Here is a 7,162-nt window from a genome sequence, read left to right as displayed (position 1 = left end):
ATAAACTGCTCATGTTTTTAAAGCTAAATTCATATTTAGATTATGCTTCATCCCAGCTGCATGTATGCCTAAAGAAGTGGTCGTGCTTTCTCAGCAATGAGTGCTTTAGCTTGTTTTGTTTTGCTTTGTTTTAGGAATAAATCACATGAAAGTGATCTTTTAGGCTTGTATCTGAGGGAAGGTTTTTTTTTTCCTTTTTTCAGCTGCATGAGTCACCAATTTTGTGTTTATTTAGTAAAACAACTCATAGACGCACTTTGTGTTGCACTAGGAGACTTAAAAAGCAGTTAATAGGTTACCAGACTCAGCAGTCAGTGAACTGTTTCATTTATGCATTAATTAAAATAAGATGCTGTTATTCCTCCACCAAGGAGGAAAACATTAAACCCAAAACAGCAACCTGTTTTGGGTTTAATGCAAGTCATATACACAGTCACGATGCACAACAGCGAGATCATCAGCTTTTATTCGATGGCCGTACTTGCCCTTGGAGCCAGTGTTTGCCTGCTGCTGGTCTATAAATCTTATCTTTGTCAGACTAACAAACAATGAACGCAAACCGCTTGTGTTTGCAGTTATGTCATGCAGGAGAACACTTTCATCAAGCTGTGAATGTGATATTAATAGACTGCGAGTGATGTTTGAGAGATTCAATAAACTGAATGAATTATAAATGATGTGTCCCGGAAAATATTAGCCAACTCTAATCTCTGAACAAAACATTAGAGACCCCGAGAACTGTTTCAGCCTCCCTCTATATTGCTGCAAGACATCTAGCATGTTAAGAGACAGGCTGGTGTCTGTCAAATACTCCCACTGTTTCTCCCAGCCTTTCTCCATCTGTCCCTCCCTTTCACACAGAACCCAGACTCAGGTCAGCGATATGGCTCGGACAGTTGTTTGGGGTATCTGGGACATCCATGTCTCAGTGCAGCTGTCACAGTAAGGTCCTTCAAAAAGCTCTGAATTATACTGTTATTCTTTTTATAGGCACACTTGTTAAAGAGAAGAAGCTCTGCATGACAGAGGTCTTCACAGGGGAGAAACAAGGCTGGCAGATGGAATCATTCAAAAGGTAGGGAAGCCCAGATTACAGATATTGGTTGCAAGGGGAAGAATTCAGATCCTCAGAGAAGCTGATGTGCTTAAGCAATATTTTGTAAGATTTCTAATGAGTACTGGTCCCCTTTTGGAGTGTTAAAGTATAAATCTTTGGTATCACTTTAGGGACTATCTTCACACCAGCTTGTAATTACAACTGACTATAAAGAGGGTAGAGGTAATTCTTCAAGTGCAAACACTCAGTTAAACAGGCAGTGTCTCAGTGTGTACCTGGCTGAAGTACAGTGACTGTACATTATGTTTTTCTTCTTAAAACTGTAGTGGCTCGCTAATGTCAAAGTATATGATATGATTTGAAAATATTGCAAGATAACCTAACTGCAATTTGACGACGAGGTTTTTAAATTTAGTCTTTTTTTGGTTGTTTTTTTTTTTCTTTTTCCAATGAAGCTGGATCATCACATTTCTGTGCATTCTCCCTTTCTTTTGTACGTGGGAGAGTAGTAGCCTGACATTCATGCTTCCATATGAACATGTATAGCTTGTTTTTTCTGGCATAAACATTCAACTGGACTCATGGATGAGCTAATTAGACATTTTAACGTTGTCGATAAAACATAATTTTCAGCATCATAACTTAGGAACAGAAAGGGAGATGATGTTCAAGTTTCCCACCTAATTAGACCCTAAAGCCTTTGACGGTCCTCTCTACACAAGTCTGTAGAAACATAGATGTAAACTGCAGCTTGACTGGAACGAATGGTGACAATTCTATTTTAAGGATACTTTATCTTGATACTTCTCCAGTGTGACCTACATGCTCAAAAACCTCAGCAGAGTTTGTGTGCAGCATGGATAGGAACTAATAGGTCTAAACTCTTTTTAGCTGTTTCAGTTAAAGATTTCTGATATTGTTCGTGCTGGCGCACTGACGCATTGTTATGACTCGCTGGGATAAAAGAAAAGAGTCTCCAATAGCTGCTCTGCTTTTTTCTGCTATAGTAAATCAAACAAAGGTCTTGTCTTTCATTGTTACTACGAGCTAAATACTTGTGTAGACTTGAGATAGACTGCTTCAAAGAGCATGCTTTCGCTATCTAAATTCTCATTTCCATATGAAAATACCTTTGAGTACCTTCCAGAGAGCATAAAGTGATTACTGCTTTATATTAAACTCAGTATAAACATGCAGTATAACAGGTAGCACTTAACTGGATTACTGTAATCTAATTATAAGACCTCCCTCCCAAATCTCTTCCCGTTCGGGAGTCGTCCTCACCGCAACGGTAGATTTCTCTTGTGCACACTAAGCTCTCTGTGTGTCGAACATAATGTTTCTGCTCCTCTGCTGGTGTGCCTTTATCGCCCCCTGTCCCTCCTATCCATCCATCTGTGCTCTTCCCTCGCTGACTTTGTCTCTCCTCTGAGTGTATTCCAGCCATATTGTAGTTTGAAGTGTTTCTGCTTCTAATGAGCCGATTGTTCTTGTGTTTTGTTCCCCTCGGGGAGTGTTGTGTTGCTAACATTCTGCTCACAACCATTTTAAAACATATTCACTGCACCAGGGAAGGATTGGGGGCCAACAAAACAATAATGCCTTGGAGCATGTACAAAATGAAAAATGTGTTAATGACAGTCGCACCAGCGAAGTGACAGCGTATTCTTTTCCTGTCAATTAGACCTTGGTTATTCAAAAGCAATTTGCAACTCCCTGCAGAGTAAAATGTGTGCCATCTCCCAGGCCTTTCACTGTGATTGTGTAAGTGATGTATTCATTCCATTTCTCCGTGTGTGTCCTAGTTTGAGATAATATTAAGGTTAGAGACAAGCCACAGCACTAAATCTACACAGTTTTCTTTCTCATGAAAACACAGAAATTAAATATGTAGCTCTTTTTCAGGTGTGTGTGTGTGTTGCACTCCTGCACATAAGGCTACAAGGGGTATTGATACAGCTGGCATTCAAGGCCCTGATTAATTGCCATGGCATTTGGCTGTTCTTGGTAAATGCCATATCCCATGCTGAGCGCTTGGTTAATGGATGTCTGCCCATTGCAGGCCCAGCATTGTCCCTTTCTTTTCTCTCACTCCTTCTTTCTCTCTTGCACCTATTCCTCTTATCCATTTGCTCTCCTGCCTTCTCCTCCACATGTGCTTCCTAAAGGTTAGCTGTGCTTTATTAGCAGGAATAGATGCACACATAGACTGGTCTCATGCAGCTCAGACGTCCATTCTATTTGACAGTTTTTTCCAGAGTAAGCTCGACATACAAGGGCTCAGTCTGCTCTGTTTCTACCAGCACCGGTTCAAATGTAGCTGAAGGTTGCGTCTTCTCCCTTTTCTCTTTGATCTGTGGTAAATGTGTTGTGATAAGAGCTGAGGAGAGAGCGCTACCTTCAAGTGTGTGTACTCACTAAAAATTCTAGTTTGTCTCTATATCTCTAAGAAGAAGAAAAAAAGATATGAAGAATTAGCTCTCGTTCTCAAGTGAATTACTTTGCTCTATCTTAATGAGGTTTGCCGTGTCAGAGGGAACAGTTCAGAGCGTGCATGCTAAACAGACTGAAATTGGAATAGAGTATTAGCTCACAACTGCAAAAATACCTTCTCTCTCCAGCTCTAATTCCAACACTGCCACGCAATTATCCATATACACAATTTTATCTTGTCACTTCCAAATGGCAATATTTTTCTTTTCCCTTTCGGAAAAGTAATTCCAAAATCTAATTAACTGAAGAAAAACATGTCACCAGTATTGCTGGAAACATCAAATGTAGTTATGCAAATGGCCCCGTGGATTGTAGAATGTGATTTGACAGAATCTCATTCTGGACGATTCAGGTCCAGATAGTACGATTACTCAGCCATATCTGAGTGAAGGCAAACAGGGAGGGATGAGGCTGGTAATTTATTGTGTTGGTATTTCTCCTGTTTGACTTCAGACAGCTCATTAAGGGGCGAGGTGTCACCCAGCTGGACAGAAAGACAGACAGGAGCGTTCCTCTAATGGGCCCTCCTCTGCTCTGTCTACATCAGCTCTTTTCTGCATTTTGCTTTGCTGGCTTAATCTTCGACTTTTAATATTAGGTGCCAAATAAGATTTTACACAATTCATCATTTCATTTCTCATGGGGGAGAGAAAGGTGCTACTTCATCCTCCCACTTGTCTTTAGTCTGCTTACAGGGCTGTTTTAGGGCAGCAGTGGAGCAGTGGCCAGAGGGCGGTGATAAGAAAAGGATGTATGCCAAACATTTCTTTTTCAGGGCACAACGAAAGGAGATGACGGCGGCTGTGTTATCGCAGTGTGCTGTACAGGTGTCATTCTGCCGTAGCTAGCTGGCAGCAAATGGTCCATATGCTGCGAGAATGCTGCAGCTCAATTCCCATTTGTCTCTGCTGTTAGATGTGTGCTCATGTAAACACAGGCAGTGAGGGCTTTTAACCATAACCCGTACAGTTACATAACTGCAAAATCGAAACCACAAAGAGAACATCAGAGCCCAAATTAGCCTCTTGAAGAAGAGCGCGCAGAAGTTTTTCTAATGATTTTGAAACATTTAGTGCTATAAAAAAGTAATAAACATACTCACACATTAGCAGAAAGCTCCCAGCAGTGTTGCCCTTGCCTTGTGATGTGAGTCCTTACACCAAGCCCTTCCCCACACCCTGACAGCTCCTTATTGCACGCCAGCCAGTGTTTGTTTGCACACACAGAGAGCCATACAAAAAAGATGTGAGGTCTACTCTGGTGCAAACAAGTAATTAACCATTGAAGACACCCAACACGCCTGCTTGCTAATCATAGCCATTTAAAGCTGCCGGCTTTATAATTCAGGCCATTCTTCCACTACGGTGAGTGCACAGATTACAAGGATACTTCAAGGCACTTGAAATTTCAGCAAACGGTGAGAGTCCCGTGTGACTGAGTGTACGCATTGTTTTGTGTTACAACAGGTGTGCAAGTAGAGTGGCTTTGTGATGCGATGTGTCTCCAAATAAAGATCTGAGAATATGTAGCGAGCAAGTTCATAAAAAATGTTCATTTAATTATATTGTAAAATTCACCCATTTCTTAGTAATTCAGCTCCTCTGTGTAGCCGCCCTCACATCATTTTAAAGTGATTACAAATGTATTTGTGCTAAAAACACTGGGGTGCCTTGTTAGACAAACCCACAAGCACTTCTTATTTAATATGTGTGGCAGATATTGCTCTGAGTGCTGTACATTAGGAATGCAAATAACACAGCGTCAAAGAGGTTTCTGTTAATTAGCTGGAGATGTGAATGCTGGCTGTGGTCCATGTCGGCTTGTGTTCCTTGGGACCGCAGACCACGACGGGGGGCCACTCTTTGATCTGTGGATCCCACAGTCTGCTAACAGTTCCCTAACCGCTGCGCTGCTGCTGCACATGCACGGATGGGAACGAAATGTGTAGCTTAGTGTTTGCTTCTGTACACATGAATGAGAAAATCTGTCGTCCACTTTTTGCAACACTTTCCTTTACTGTGAACCTATAAACACTCGAGGTGTTTAAAGGCCTGGAGTCTTTAAGTTAGCTTAGATTTGTTTGTGGGAGGGTTGTTTTGCGTTTTTTGGCTTTTTCCTTCATCATAAAATTTCCAATTTATTTCCGTTCATTTTTATTTATATATCACAAGTTCACCATACCAGTTTTCTCAGGTCACAAGACACTAAAGAACAAAGACTCTACAATATTATGGAAAGAAACCTAATGATTCTCTACAAGCGAGCTCTTCCACTCAGGATTTGTATTTATTTCTCAGCTTCAATTTGGTTACTTCCAAAAGCCTGTTTCTAATGCAAAGGTAATGGATTCCTTCAGCATATCTACATGCATGTAGTAATTATGCCACAAATAGTTTCAAAGGTTGAGATTTGCAAAACCAAACTTTGGATTCCAAAGATGTGTCATGTTTGTGTGTGTTGTTTGGAAGCGCTCGCCTTCATTCATGTCATTCTGTTGTGCTTGCTGTCTTTATTTTCCCACCAGGGTTCTCTGTTTATATACCACTTGCTGATCCCCCCCTTGTTGCTGGATCATCTTTGTACTGTCAGTAGTCAACCACTGGAACCATTTTCATTTTGTATTCCTTGTTTCTTCCTGTCAGGTGTTTTTGGATTTTTTGTGTTTTCACCTTCCACTTGCTGTTGTTGTTAGTTTTGTTTTTGTCTCACTGTGTAAATGTGTATTCTCTTTCAGACTTTTGTTTCTGTTTCCACATCCTAAATCTTTTTTCTTTTCTGAAAAGTTCAAAAAAGTTGAGTAAGCAATGTCCTCTGGTTAAACTGTAGCATAAATAAGTCCACAGGTCCATGCTTAACCGTGGACCTATGGACTTATTCATCCATAATATAGTGGAATTGATTTATTTTTGTAAGCAGGGAAGCGCTGGCAAGTCTTCTAGTAGTCTTCAAGCTAAGATTATCATGTGCCTAGTAGTAAAAAAAACATCCTCAAGCCTCCTCCTGACTTGGCTAGCTAGTGGCCCAGTAGCCTGCTGCCTGCACCAACTTCCAGCCTGTTGCCTGTCCCTGCTTCTTCCCAATGGCTGATCTAGTTTCTGAAACAATCCAGATGGTTAAGCTGGCTCTGTTTCCACACCACCCTGCTCAAGTTCCCCAGGTAGCTAGTCACTAACTGGTGAGCCACCTGTAGGGTTGCCAACCGTCCCTTAAAATACGGAATCGTCCTGTATTTCGAAACAAAAGTACACGTCCCGTATTGAGCTAATAAGGGACGCACTTTGTTCCGTAATACAGTGAGAATCAAAAGTAGTCTATAAATGTTTATGGAATTAACGCTTTGTTTGAAAACACAATTCCCAGCCCCTCTCCTGCTTTGTGACCAATGAGCTGACAGCACACTTATGACAATTCGAGTATGACAATTCAGATTACCGCTCATCTCATTGGTCGAGGAAAGGTCGCTTGCGGAGAAAATACCGGAAGACAACAGATGACCACAACAAGAAGCATGGCCAACAGGGAAACAAACGCCGACACTGCGGTGCAAGTCTCGGACGACAGTACACCTAAAGCTGGGCAGACACTGTGCGATTTTCAAACTGCACGATTGAC

General features: G+C 41.3%; 1 protein-coding gene across 8 annotated transcripts in view; it reads left to right on the top strand.

Moving 5' to 3' along the window:
* Positions 1-924: 924 nt before the first annotated feature.
* Positions 925-7,162, top strand: part of sulf2a (sulfatase 2a) — a 46,549-nt gene continuing 40,311 nt past the window's right edge. For 4 of the 8 annotated variants that reach the window (XM_085405829.1, XM_085405835.1, XM_085405826.1 and 1 more), the window contains exon 1: positions 929-1,075. The gene's annotated coding sequence lies outside the window, so the exon portion shown is untranslated. Of the gene's footprint in view, positions 1,076-7,162 lie in introns of all 8 variants that reach the window. The other 4 variants (XM_085405827.1, XM_085405828.1, XM_085405832.1 and 1 more) reach the window with 3 other exon arrangements.

The sequence above is a fragment of the Rhamphochromis longiceps genome, linkage group LG5, assembly GCF_057381845.1.
Source record: "Rhamphochromis longiceps isolate RC_006_pf linkage group LG5, R_longiceps_female_GT1.1, whole genome shotgun sequence".
In the NCBI taxonomy this organism is placed as follows: domain Eukaryota; kingdom Metazoa; phylum Chordata; class Actinopteri; order Cichliformes; family Cichlidae; genus Rhamphochromis; species Rhamphochromis longiceps.
This window is presented reverse-complemented; position numbering and strand designations above follow the sequence as displayed.